Here is a 14,512-nt window from a genome sequence, read left to right on the forward strand (position 1 = left end):
GGAAGAGCTCTTCCGAACTATTTCGGCTTATAAACTTATCGCTCCACGCTACAGATGGCAGAGAAGTCGGTGGGGCCACTTATGTCCCGTCTCTTTGAAAGAGGGCCTCATTTTGGGAGGATCGGCAGATTTTTCCGTGAGGTAAGTTTTATATATATCTCCAGAACTTTGTTTTAACATATGCCCAAGTATGATTTTTGTTGCTTATTATTATGGCATACTTTAAGTTTTCTAGGGAAAATGTACTTCCTTTCATCCGAAGAAACGTTAAAAGCATTTGCATTGAACCCGCGTCCTTACCTTCTTCCGCCGATGCCAACGCCGCCATGTAAAGTGTTCATATTTGGACCTCAGTTTTCCGGAAAAACAACACTTAGTGGTTTGATTGCAGAGCATTTCAAAGGAAAGGTAACCATCTGTCTATTGTGGATTGTAATCTGTATGGTTTATTTGTACCTGATTTTCGTCATTTTACACTATCACCTGGGGCCTTGGAGGGAGAAAAACCTGATTGTTATTGATTCTTCCAGATCACAGTTTCTCTCTGCTTCCCAGCAGCCCAGATTTGAATGTCACTTCATTCCCTCCTCTCCTGGGTTATACTCCTCCTGGCCTCCTGTCTCTTCATATCACATTTCATCATTCTTGATGATTTCTTTCTTTATTATTTTTAATGTGTTGTGATGTGTGTGTTGGGGGAGGAGCTGTGTACACGTACATGCAGGTGCATGTGCACGTGGAGGCCTTAGGTATCATCTACAGGAATGCTGAGCACTTCTTCGGTAAGGTCTCACTCTAGCCCAGCTGACCTGGAACTCACTCTGTAGTCCCAGGCTGGCCTTGAACTCACAGACATTCCCCTCCCTCAGCCTTCTGAGCTTTGAGATTAAAGGCATGAGTCACCATGCTCAGCTCACATTTTTCACCAGGTAGACTAACCAGCAAGCTCTGGAAATCAGCGTGTCTCTTCCTACCCATTCTGTGATTACAGGAATGTGCCATCATACCCTACATGTTTACGTGGGTACTAGGGATTGGACTCCGATCCTGATACTTGTGATGCACACATTTCACTGACTGAGCTATCCCCTCGGCCCAGTATCCTCATCATGCACAGAGATCCTTCACCCAGCATCCTGGCTCATCAGTTCTGTGGTATCTTCTTGTCACTGGTCTTGTTCTCCACTTTTAGTACAGGAAGAGAACTTTATTTTTAGCTCACATCACATCTATAGCAGTAAAGATGGTTAAGAGCAGGCAGGTTTGAGGTGTAATTTAAGAGCCAAAAGATTTGATAAGGAGTTGGAACATAGAGAAATTATAAGGCCAGTGTCTTAAGATGTTGCCCATGAAATAAAGCCAGGCACAAGATCATGGTTAGGGGTGTTGTTAGAGCAACACATGCCTTGTGAAGGCTTCAAAGTCATTCAAAGAAGCTCCTGAATATATATATATATATATATATATATATATATATATATATATATATATATATATATATATATTATTTTAAAGAGAGACAGAGAGGCAGAAAGAAAATTGGCACTCCAGAGCCTCAGCCACTGCAATGGCATGGCAGACACTTGTACCACCTAGCGGGCATGGGCGACCTTGCGCTTGCCCACCTTTGTGCTTCCGGCTTACATGGAATCTGGAGAGTTGAACATAGGTCCTTGGGCTTTATAGGCGAGTGCCTTAACCAAGAAGCCATCTCTCTAGCCCCTGAATACTTGCAAGATCAAGGTAACATTGTCTATTTGCTTCTGACTTTTTAAATATGAAATATGGTAGGTGTACAAATAGAGAGACTCAAGGAATTATTATAAATTTAACCTCCATATTCCCACCACCCAAGTTAATATGGAATATTCCCAGCAGTCCAAAATCTATCTCCATTTCTCTTCCCATTGCCAATCCCTGCAATAGTAAATATTGTCTTAAATGTTGTGGGGGATCATTTCCAGTTTTGATGGTCTAACATGAAAGCACATATCCAAATGCCAGAGATTAGTTGTGGTAGTTTGAATGTATGGTCCCATAGACTAGACTTCCATCTTGAGTCTCCAGTGGGTGGAGTCCTACTGGAAAACAGGAGATATCACTGGGAGTGGATCTTGGGGTTTAGCCCTAAAGTGTGTTTGGGAGCAGATCTTATTAAGTCAGTCTAAGGTGTGTGGAGAGCAGTCTGAGTTTTGGTTGTTTGTGCTTTTTTGTGTGGCACTAGCTTTTAGTGGTGTCTCTCTGCTTAGATCTATGAAAGGGAGTCAGCTTTTTCCACCATTGATGGTGTTCCCTTGGACTCTGTAAGCCTGAAATAAAACCCTTTTCTCCCATAATCTGTGTCTGGTTGGATGTTTGTCCCAGCAACATGGAACTGACTGCTGCATTAGTTGTGCAAGCTTTCTTGAAGCTTATGAGTTTAAACAATGTCTGTTCCTGGTGCCTGGCTTCTTTCACTTGATGTGATCGTGATGTGTACCCATGCCATCACCTATAGCTGTAGTGCATTCCCATCATTTTATTGCGTTTGCTTGAGTTACAATTTAGCCATCTTTTTGCACATGCATGTGAGTGTAGAGTTCATGTGTGGTGTGTGATATATGGTGCATATGCATGTGTGTGCAGATTCCCATACCCATGCACAGGCAGGTGGAGGCCAGAAAACATGAGGTGTCTGTTGCAGTACGGTTCACATTGCTGGTAGAAATCACCCAATCAAGAGCAGCTTCTGGGAAAAAAAGAGATTTATTTTGGCTTAAAGGCTTGAGGGGAAGCTCCACGATGGCAGGAGGAAACAATGGCATGAGCAGAGGGTGGACCCCTGGCCAACATAAGGTGGACAATAGCAACAGGAGAGTGTGCCAAACACTGGCATGGGGAAACTGGCTATAACACCCATAAGCCTGCCCCCAACAATACACTGCCTCCAAGAGGCTTTAATTCCCAAATATCCATCAGTTGGGAACCTAGCATTCAGAATACCTAAGTTTATGGGGGACACCTGAATCAAACCACCACAGTGTCCTTCTCTTATTGTTCATCTGCATATACCTTTGAAACAAGGTCTCTCAATCAACCTGGAGCTACTGTCTGTCTGCAAACTCCAATGATTCTCTGGTCTCCACCCCCTGTAGACTGGGGTTACAGGTGTGTGTTGCCAAGCCCAGGTTTTCACATGGCTTCTTTGGAATCAGACTTAGCAGTATCTGGCCCAAGAGGCCTCATGCTTAAGCAGTAAGCAGTCTGAACTGCTGAGCCATTTCCTCAGCCCAATTCAGGTCCATCTGAGTGGTAAAAAGACTCAGATTGATTCCAAACTGGTGTGTTATGATTAATATTGCTATAGACTTTCTTGGATATTCCCCATGTTGCAGTTGGCTGCACAATGCTGCACAAACATCCAACCAGACAGTTTTATGAGGGGTAGGGATTTATTTTAGACTTATAGATTCAAGGGAAGTTCCATCACTGGCAGAAGAAACTGACCCCCATTCATACATCCACGCAGAGAAACCACAGCAGCCAGCAAACAACCCAGAGCAGCATGTGCACACCTCCGGCCAGTGCTCACACTGCTGTGCACACCTGTGCGCTGCAATTCAGATCACCCCCAGTGACACCTCCCTGTGGCGGGAGTCTGCCTGCTAGGGGCTGAATCTCTAAACTCAATTTTAATAAAACACCTGAGTGTGTGGGGCCATGCATCCAAACTACCGCATCCTGTAAATGCACATATTTATACAGGGGAGATGTATCTAGGGGGGACAGTTACTGGGACATAAGAGATGGCATATATATGTTCCTTCAACTTGTGTTGATAAGGCCAAACTAGTTTACTAATTTAAAACCTCATTAGTGGGGATAAGAATCTGAGTTCACATTCCTGCCAACTCTTATTCTGGATGTCTTTTGTTTTTGCTTTTGCTTTCTTATCTTTCTTTCTTTCTTTCTTTTTTCAAGGTGGGGTCTCACTCTAGCCATGGCAATCCTTCTACCTCTGCCTCCCCAGTGCTGGGATTAAAGGCATATGCCACCATGCCCAGCAAGGATAGCTTCTTTTTTTTTTTTTTTTGGTTTTTTGAGGTAGGGTCTCACTCTAGCTCAGGCTGACCTGGAATTCACTGTGTCGTATCAGGGTGGCCTCGAACTCACAGCAATCCTCCTACCTCTGCCTCCTCTACACTTAGGGTTCCTTGGACTATGCTCCACAGTGCTGGCTTATTGGCCATTAATTTGCTTGAGTTTGTACTTGTCCTTATTTCTTGGTCAATGTTTAAAAGATAACTTTGGGATGGAGAGATGGCATAGCAGTTAAGGCACTTGCCTACAAAGCCTAAAGACCCATGTTTAGCTCTCCAGATTCCACATAAGCCATATGCAAAAAGATGAGCCAAGGTCAAGGTCATACATGCCCACTAGGTGGTGCAAACGTATGGAGTTTGATTACAGTGGCTGAGGCCCTGGCATGCCAATTCTCTCTCCCTCTGTCTCTCCCTCTCTCTCTCTCTCTCAAACAAAAAATAAAAAATAAAATAACTTTGCTAAATGGAACCATCTTGGCTAGCAATTATTTACTTTCAGGGCCTGAAATACATCATTCTATGATTTCCTGGTTTTGAAGGTTTTGAGTAAGAAATCTAATGTTATGCTGATAAGTTTGCCTTCATGAGGTGGCATTTGTCTTACAGCTTAAATAATACTTGTTTTGTACTGTTTGCATCTTGACCATAACCTGTCATGGAGATACTCTTCTCTGATCCTGTCTTGCTGGGATTCTAAGTGCCTCTTGTACTTGGGTGTCCATGTCTTTACATACATTTAGAACGCTTTTCTGCTCTAATCTTACTGAATAGATTGTTTATGCCTTTAGTTTTTAATCTTAGTTCCTTTCTCTATCCCAGGGATTTGGCCTCTTGGCCATAGCCCAGTGTTCATAGAAGAAGATCATGTCCATTGACTTCTGTTCTTTGTAGATGCTTAAGTGTAGTATCCCCTTGACCTATTCCTCATTCTTCTGCTTGGTCCAGCCTTGGTCAAGATGCTTTCCTCTGTGTTTTTATATGATTCTAATTTTTTTTTCATTTCTATTTTTTTTTTACATTTCAATCTTGTTGCTGAATTTCTCCACCATGGTGCTGAATTTTCATTCATATTTCTGATTTTCTTACCCATGTAAGATTTTTTCCTTTATGTCATTGGCTTTCCTCTCCCAGTCTTGAATGAATTTCCTATTTTATTCATCTGTTTCTTTATGTCCTTTTTGAGGTTATTTAACATTTTTACAAGTAACCTTTTGAGTTTTTCATTCAACATTTTACCTATTTCAAGATCTTTTTAAATAAATGGCTGATATTCCTCATAGATAATTCACCAATAAAATATTTAATAAAGCTGAGTGTGGTGGCGCATGCCTTTAATCCCAGCACTTGGGAGGCAGAGGTAGGAGGATCACCATGAGTTTGAGGCCACCCTGAGACTACATAGTGAATTCCAAGTCAGCCTGGGCTAGAATGAGACCCTACCTCAAAAAAATAAAAACGAGGACTGGAGAAATGGCTTAGTGGTTAAGCGGTTGCCTATGAAGCCTAAGGGCCCCAGTTCGAGGCTCGATTCCCCAGGGCCCACATTAGCCAGATGCACAAGGGGGTCCATGTGTCTGGAGTTCATTTGCAGTGGCTGGAGGCCCTGGCGTACCCATTCTCTTTCTGCCTCTTTCTCCCTCTGTCTGTCACTCTCAAATAAATAAATAAATAAAAATGAAAATGAAACCCTGCCCCCCCAAAAATGCTGATAAATCTCAAAAAAATTCTTGGAGGGAGAGCCTGATAAAGATTACATATTTTGTAATTCCATTTATAAGAAACTTTAGACCAGGCACAGCTGACCTATAGTGACTGAAGGCAGAACATGATGAGGGTTAGGAATGAGTGAGGGGGAAAGGAAGGGAAGGGAAGAAGGGACTGATCACAAAAGAACACAAAGTGGACATGTTGGAGAGATATGGAAATTCTATATCTTAATTTTGATTGTTGATATATATATATGCATTTGTAAAAATACTTTGGTTTGTATATTTCAAATAGACACCTTTTACTATATATAAATTATTCATATAAAGTTGGTTTGATGTGTTTGTTGTAGTTTTTGATTAAGCCAAAAATATATATGAAATGGACATATATATATATGTATGACACAATACCTTACATAAAAACATGGCTAAATTACTTTGAATGCATAAACTCAAAAATTAGTGAGTTCTGTACATTATTCCTAAGATACCTCAAGCAGTGTTTACTTTTGGAACATAGATGATAGACAGATACAAGGAAAATAGGAATAAATGAACAATGTGTTTAACATTTGCAAGACCTTGTCGTTATGTTTGCTTTCTCAACTATTTCTGTAGGTCATTGACTATGCCAAAGTTGTTCAACCACGTTTTGAGGAAGCCCGGGAAACATTCATCAAAGACACCATAGCTCAGGCCACTGACACAGCAATTAAAACTGTAAGAGACCAGCTCTACGCAGAACAACTAGCTAGAAAACAAGGTGAGCCATTTTTTGTAAAAAATAAACAAATAACTTTTTTTGAGGCAAGCCCAACAGACTGGCCTTTTTTGGGGGTGGGGACGGGGGGAAAGGTTTTCGAGGTAGGGTCTCAATCTAGTTCAGCCTGACCTGGAATTCACTATGTAGTCTCAGGATGGCTTCAAACTCACAGCAGTCCTACTACCTCTGCCTCCCAAATGCTCGGATTAAAGGCGTACACAACCCCACCCAGCTCAGACTGGCCATTTTTATGCACGAGAGAGAGAGAGAATTGGCACACCAGGGCCTCCAGCCACTGCAGTCAAACTCCAGATGTGTGCGCCCCCTTGTGGGCAGGTGAGATCTTGCATGCTTGTGTCGCTCTATGCATCTGGCTTATGTGGGATCTGGAGAGTCCAACATGACTCCTTAGGCTTCACAGGCAAGCGCCTTAACTGCTAAGCCATCTCTCCAGCCCAAATAAATAACTTAAGTTTTGGAAAACCTGGGTGATAATGGTTAAGAGTAAGGACATTTATCTTTTTCTGTTTTTTTCAAGACAGAGTCTCATTCTAGCCCAGGCTGACCTGGAACCCATTCCATAGCCTCAGGCTGGACTTGAACTCATGGTAATCCTCCCAACCCAGTCATCCAAGTTTTGGGATTAAAGAAGTTTGCCACTTTGTATGATTATAGAATTTATGTATTTGGCTATATTATTTGCTGGACAAGATCTTTCATTTACTCATCTTGATGTCCTTGTTACATGCACGTTTGTGCTCTCCTAATGATTGGTTGAAGGCATAAGGAGAAACTGATTCAAAAGAAAAAAAAAAGTCTCTTCTACAACTTTAAGGAATCGGGAAGGCACGTCTACATTTAGAATTGTTTGTTTGTTTACCTGTATGAGTTGGGAATTGAGTTAGTGGGCAGACTGAACAGTATTTGCACCTGTATCTCTACAGTGGTGAGTAAAGCAAGAATTCACCTGACACTTGGCAAGTCGTTGTTGTTAGAGTTACATACCAGACTTGATCATAATTAAATATTTCTATTTGTAAATGCTAAATTCGGTGAAACCAAAGGAAGTTTTAGGATCGCTTAACACAGTTCTCCAATATGACAAAGAAACTAAGGCTAGTGGAGGTTAAGTGGGTCTCCATGGCCGAGATTTAGACCCTCCTTTTCCAAGTTCCAGTCTCCCAACCATTTGGCCTCTTTCTCTGGCTCACTGTATATTGATAATAATATTTATTTTCTTTTTTAATTTTCTAAGAGAGAGACAGAGAGAGTGAGAGAATTGGTACACAAGGGCCTCAGCCACTGCAATTGAATTCCAGGAGCTTGTGCCACCTAGTGGGCATGTGCGACCTTGCGCTTGCCTTACCTTTGTGCGTCTGGCTAATAGGGGATCTGGAGAGTCAAACATGGGTCCTTAGGCTTCACAGGCAAGCACCTTAACCGCTAGGCCATCTCTCCAGCCCTGATCATAATATTTTAAAATAAACACAGGGTGGTATTTGTTTCTTCATTTTTCTGCTTTTCTTTAGGAAAAAGTGAGGGTTATCTTGGCTATTTTTGAAAGATACACTGGTTTGGGTAGAATTTATATCTCTAGTACTTTTCTACCATTGTCTTTTGTTTTGTTTTGTTTTTGGTTGGTTGGTTTGTTTTGAGACAGGGTCTCACTTCACACCTGGAATGAACTCACTGTGTAACCCAGGCTGGTCTTGGACTGGCAGTCCCCTTGCCCCCACCTGTTGAGGGCAGGGGTGACATGTGTGAGTCACCATACCAGGGCTTAACAAAATATCCTTGTTTCAAGACTGCCTGCACTCTGTGGAATCTTTTTCACTTTTCAACAGCTGCATCCAAAATTTGGATTTGTTCTAGCAATTTTAGACTAGGTCCAGTTGCCAGTTTGGATTTCCCAGAACCTAATAAGGTCTTTCAGCATGTCAATTCCAAATACCCTTTTCCTAATAGAGTTTTTATCATTACAAAAATAACCATACCTAATGTTTAATAAAGAGTTACTAAGGGTTGGAGAGATGGCTTAGCAGTTAAGGTGTTTGCCTGCAAAGCCTAAGGACCCAGGTTTGATTCCCCAGTACCCACATTAGTCAGATGTACAAGGTGGCACATGCATCTAGAGTTCCTTTGCAATGACTGGAGGCCCTCTTGTGCCCATTTTCTTTCTCTGTCTCTTCCTCCCTCTCTCTCTCTCTCAAATAAATAAATAAAATATTTTTTAAAAAAAAGCAGTAACTAAATGCTGAAGCTATGCTAACTGCATTGTATTAACCTACTTAATCCTCATCAGAGGCCTGGAAGTAGATCTTTACTTTTTAATCTTTTATTATTATTGTTAACAACATATTTCGTATGGATACATCATGTGTTGGTACCCTCTTTTCCCTCATCTCTGCCCCCATTCCATTGGGGACCCTCCTCAGTGGGGTTGCAAGTATTCCCTATGGAGTTGTGGTTTATGCATTGAGGGATCAGAGGTCAGTTACTTGGTGGGGGAGGTAATGCCTCTGGGCATGATGTCTCAACCTGTGGCTCTTACAATCTTTCCACCCCCTCTTCCACAAAATTCCCTGAGCTGTCGTGGGTGAGTTTTAAGTCCACTTCAGTGATTAGTTGTACCCCTCACACTTCAGCCAGGCCACAGTTGAAACCACAGAGGAATTGGGGAGGCAAGCATGAGAGCTTCTTCCATTCTGAACCTGATAATCAGTGCCAGGGAGTAGGGGACAGACCCTGAGGATACTCAGCACCTACAAACGCAGAGATCCAGAGACTCCTAAGAGCTCATCACGGAAGTAGATGTTTTACCTTCATGTCTAAGGAGGAAGAAACTAAGGCACAGATAAAGCTTGTGTAAATTGCTCACAGTTGACAGCCAGCAAAGTGACTGGGATCACTGATCATGCTCCTTACCTGTGGTTCCAGTGGTGAAAACAGAGGGGAGGGAAGTCCCCGCCTTTACTCTCCAGATGTGCACTGTGAAGCATTTGCACATTACTACCGCTTTTTCTGTGTATGGTTGTAATGGTTAGTTGTGGTTCTATGCCATTTGCAAACTTAAATTCATTTATTTAATTTTTACTTATTGATTGATTTGAAAGAGGAAAAAGAGGCAGATAGAGAAAGAGAGACTGAGAAAGAGAGAGCGAGAATGGGCACGCCAGGGCCTCTAGCCACTACAAACAAATTTCAGATGCATGCTCCCCCTTGTGCACCTGGCTTTCATGGGTCCTGGAGAGTTAAGCCTGGGTCCTTAGGCTTCACAGCCAAGTGCCTTACCTGTTGAGCCATCTCTTCAGCCCAAACTCATTTATTTGAAAGTAAGACTTCTTTCTAATGGAGATGCTATCATTGTAAAATATCTTGTGTTAAATACGTGTCTGAATTAATTTTTTTCCAAATGTTGATCCCATGTTACATTGTGTATTAAATTATCCACATTTCTTTTGGCTTTTTGTGGTAGGGTCTTGCCCTAGCTCAGGCTGACCTGGAATTCACTATGTAGTCTCAGGCTGGCCTTGAACTCACCGTGATCCTGCCACCTCTTCCTCCTGACTTCTGAGATAAAAGGCATGCACCACCACACCCGACAAAGTATTCTTTTTCTTTTATCTTTTTGGTAAATTACCCATATTTTTTACTGGAGACTGGAAATGTCAACTTTATTGGTTTTTTTTTTTTCCTTGTATACTCTTCGGCATGATTTACTTTATTCATTGCTAATGAAAATTAGAACTTTTCTGGATCTTCTGATGGGATCTCTTTCATGTTAAAATGCTTTCTTTCTCAGTGAAGCCATCTTTGGAGTTAATCATGACCTCACTGTGTCTGTCACTTGACTCCAAACTTGATACTCTTTTAGTCCGGACCCTCAGATTTTAAAAGTAGCTTCAAGTTGAGGAAAGGTTGTTTTCCCACAGCTCAGTTCTCTGAAAAACTTCCATCTCCCACTGGAAATCATAGTCCAGGAGTGAAGCAATCTCATGCTACAGCTTCAGGGCCAAGTGGAAGGTCATGATGGTTATGAATGTTCAGCTTGGTGGAGCAGCACAATGAAAACAGCCAATAATGAATATTGGACACTAGGATTCAAATCACGGTACCTGCTAAAAAGGTGGAGTGGGGCTGGAGAGATGGCTTAGCGGTTAAGCGCTTGCCTGTGAAGCCTAAGGACCCCGGTTCGAGGCTCGGTTCCCAGGTCCCACGTTAGCCAGATGCACAAGGGGGCGCACGCGTCTGGAGTTCGTTTGCAGAGGCTGGAAGCCCTGGCGCGCCCATTCTCTCTCTCTCCCTCTATCTGTCTTTCTCTCTGTGTCTGTCGCTCTCAAATAAATAAATAAAAAATTAAAAAAAAAAAGGTGGAGTTCCTGTATTCAATCTTGGTTTGAATACCACATTCCAAAAGAACTAGTCTTAAAAAAAAAAAAAAAAAAAAAGGATTGAGGGGAAAGAAAAACTAAAAATAACTAAACCTTTGAATGCCCCCCCCCCACCATTTGTTCCTGATAAACTTCAATCACATCTTCTTCCTCCAGTCCCAGTTCTTTTGGAGTATGATTATCAGCAGTTCTCTGATCTTCAGAGAGAAACCTGAGTGAATTCATTGGAACCTCCTGTCTTTGACAGCATGATTCTTTGAGTTTCTGGAGATGTGTTGTCATTTGCACTTTGAAGTGAATCTCACTGCTGTCCTGGCCAGTAACTTTAGTCTATGTCTTCTCCTCCCCTGTTATCAGCCAAGTCCTCCGTTGAAGGTTTTGCCTCCTGGCCAGACACGGGGACAGTGGCTTCACCGGGGTGGTCTCCGCACTGTAGTGGCCTCCGGCATGTAGAAGCTAGCTTTGAGGTTTACCAACTTATGGTTTTTTTAAACATATTTATTTATTTATTACGTGTGTGTGTGTGTGTGTGTGTGTGTGTGTGTGTGTGTGTATGCCGGGGTCTCTTGCTGCCGCATACATGTGGGTGGCTAGGGAAATTGGTTTTAGCTTTTTTCATCAATTGGGAAGTTTCCTCATGTTTTCTGCGCTTGAAACTAGAGGAAGAAAATGAATTCTTTTTTAAAATATTTTTTTGTTTATTTTTATTTATTTATTTGAGAGCGACAGACAGAGCGAGAAAGAGGCAGAGAAAGACACAGAGAGAGTGGGCGCGCCAGGGCCTCCAGCCTCTGCAAACGAACTCCAGACGCGTGCGCCCCCTTGTGCATCTGGCTAACGTGGGACCTGGGGAATCGAGCCTCGAACCGGGGTCCTTAGCCTTCACAGGCAAGCGCTTAACCGCTAAGCCATCTCTCCAGCCCAATGAATTCTTCTTGTATGGCAATGTTGTGGTTTTGCTGGACAAGAACACATTTGCCTAACTCTTCTGCCTCTCTTCTTTCCTTTCTTAAATATATATATTATTAGATATGGACATATCTTGTATGTAAACAACACATGTTTGTACCATCCTTTCCCTCCTCTGTGTTCCCTCCCCCCCCTTTTTTTTTCTTCTTTTTTTCAAGGTAAGGTCTCACTCTAGCTCAGGCTGACCTGGAATTCACTATGTAGTCTCAGGGTGGCCTCGAACTCATGGTGATCCTCCTACCTCTGCCTCCCGAGTGCTGGGCTTAAAGGCGTGTGCCACCACACCCGGCCTCCCTGCCCCTTTTCTGAAGAGGTCTTCCTCATTGGGGGGATGCAGGTCAACCCCATGGGGATTGTGGGTCATGCATTATGGGGCAGCAGTCAGTTATGTGGAGAGACAATGTCTGTGTGCAAAATGTCCCAACGTGTGGCTCCTGTGAATGAGTGAAAGCATCCAACATGACTCCTTAGAGCTTACAGAAAAGCAGTCCCTAAGGCTGCATGCCACCCAAGTGGTCATCCAGATAATGTAGAAGGAAGCAGCAGGTTCAGTATATTCACTTCAGAATGGAGACCAGACTTCACCACTCCCCAGGCATACTTGTAGAAACACTGACCCAGACTCATTAATTGAACCAGTCCAAGCTTGAGTGACCTACATTGTGCTAGATGTGATTCTAGGGACTGTGGATACAGAGGTGACCAGACTAAGGAAGCTTCTGTCCCCGTGGCACAGGGTTACACATAGTACAGAGCATAGGGACAATCAATCAGTAAAACAGCCCTAGTGATCAGGTAGGAACGGGAGCATGGATGACCTCCCCAGAGGAGCTGCCAGCCTGACACCTGAATCCCAAGATACTGGAGCAATGCTTGTCTTTAATGTTTCTTACAGTCTATAACAATTCCTTTCATATCAGGTTAGGGCAATGAAATCAGATTTTGAGCTTTCCTTAAATTGCCTTCTCCTATGAGAATGTATATAAAGAGCTGCCTTGCTTATAATTATAAAGTGATACTTAAAAGCTTTTGTAAGTCTTCTTCAAGTCACTTATTATTCGGACAAAATAGTGACCCCCTTCTTAACTTTTGAAACGAATTGGGCCTGGAGAGATGGCTTCGTTGGTAAAGTGCTTGCTATGCTACCATGAGGACCTGAGTTCAATCCCTAGACTCCGCAACAAAAACAAAACAAAACAAGAAGTCTAGGGGTGATGGCAAGCTCTTGCACTCCCAGCTTGGGAAGACAGAGACGCGTGCATCCTTGGCATTTGATGGCCTGCCAGTCTAGCCTACTTGGTGAGTTCCATGTCAGTGAATGACCCTGTCTCAAAAAAAAATTCTGGGGCTGGAGAGATGGCTTAGCGGTTAAGCGCTTGCCTATGAAGCCTAAGAACCCCAGTTCGAGGCTCGGTTCCCCAGGTCCCACGTTAGCCAGATGCACAAGGGGGCGCACGCGTCTGGAGTTCGTTTGCAGAGGCTGGAAGCCCTGGCGCGCCCATTCTCTCTCTCTCCCTCTATCTGTCCTTCTCTCTGTGTCTGTTGCTCTCAAATAAATAAATAAAATAAAAAATTTTAAAAAAATTCTGGATCCCAATAACTGATTGCTGCTCCCCCAATGTATAAGCCACAACTCCATGGGGCATACCAGAAACCCCACTGAGGAGAGGGCCTTGCGGAATGAGGGGAGGGAGGATGGAAAAGATGCTACTGACACACGATGTATCTATACACAGTATTTTCTTAAGCTGGAGAGATGACTTAGTGGTTAAGGCACTTGCTTGCAAAGCCAAACAACCCAGGTCCCATTTCCCAGGAGCCACCCACCTATGCCAGATGCACAAGATGGTGCATGTGTCTGGAGTTCATTTGCAGTGACTGAAGGCCCTGGTGTTTCCATTCTCTCTCTATATATATATCTATCTATCCATATCTCTCTCTGCCTCTTTCTCTCTCAAAGAAAGAAATAAATAAATTTTTGAAAAACAAAGTATGTCATTAATAAAAATAAATTATTGAGTTTTATCCCAAATATATCTTAAAGTATTGAGACAAGATGTTTAATATTGAGTGATTTTAACATAAAATATATGTAATAAATCAAGTAGGGCATGGTGGTGCACGCCTTTAATCCCAGCACTCGGGAGGGAGAGGTAGGAGAATCGCCATGAGTTTGAGGCCCCCCCGAGACTACATAGTGAATTCCAGGTCAGCCTGGGCTAGAGTGAGACCCTACCTTGAAAAATAAACAAACAAACAAACAAAATATATATGTATCTGTGTGTGTGTGTGTATGTGTGTGTAATAAATCGGAAGACAGCCACCAACATGAAGCCTATGTTCCTGTGTCCCAAGCATTTAATACTTACAACAATTCTATAAGTTTCCTGATTCTCATCTGGCCTAGAAAAAAACTGAGAGACAGAGATCAGATGGTTTATAAAAGCCCACAGTCCTTATATGACTATTGGAATGTCAACGCAAGTCTGCCTGGGTTTAATGGGGCACCTTTTAATCCCTCACTTACCGCCCCCAGCTACTTTTTTCTAACCCAGCCAATGATCTTTCAGCTGGGGCGCATTCACTAACGGAATTTCA

At 42.7% G+C, this 14,512-nt stretch overlaps 1 pseudogene; it reads right to left on the reverse strand.

The window, feature by feature from the left end:
* Positions 1 to 11,032: 11,032 nt before the first annotated feature.
* LOC123462126 lies at positions 11,033 to 12,829 on the reverse strand (annotated as a pseudogene).
* Positions 12,830 to 14,512: the final 1,683 nt, after the last annotated feature.

Source organism: Jaculus jaculus, chromosome 7 (assembly GCF_020740685.1).
Source record: "Jaculus jaculus isolate mJacJac1 chromosome 7, mJacJac1.mat.Y.cur, whole genome shotgun sequence".
In the NCBI taxonomy this organism is placed as follows: domain Eukaryota; kingdom Metazoa; phylum Chordata; class Mammalia; order Rodentia; family Dipodidae; genus Jaculus; species Jaculus jaculus.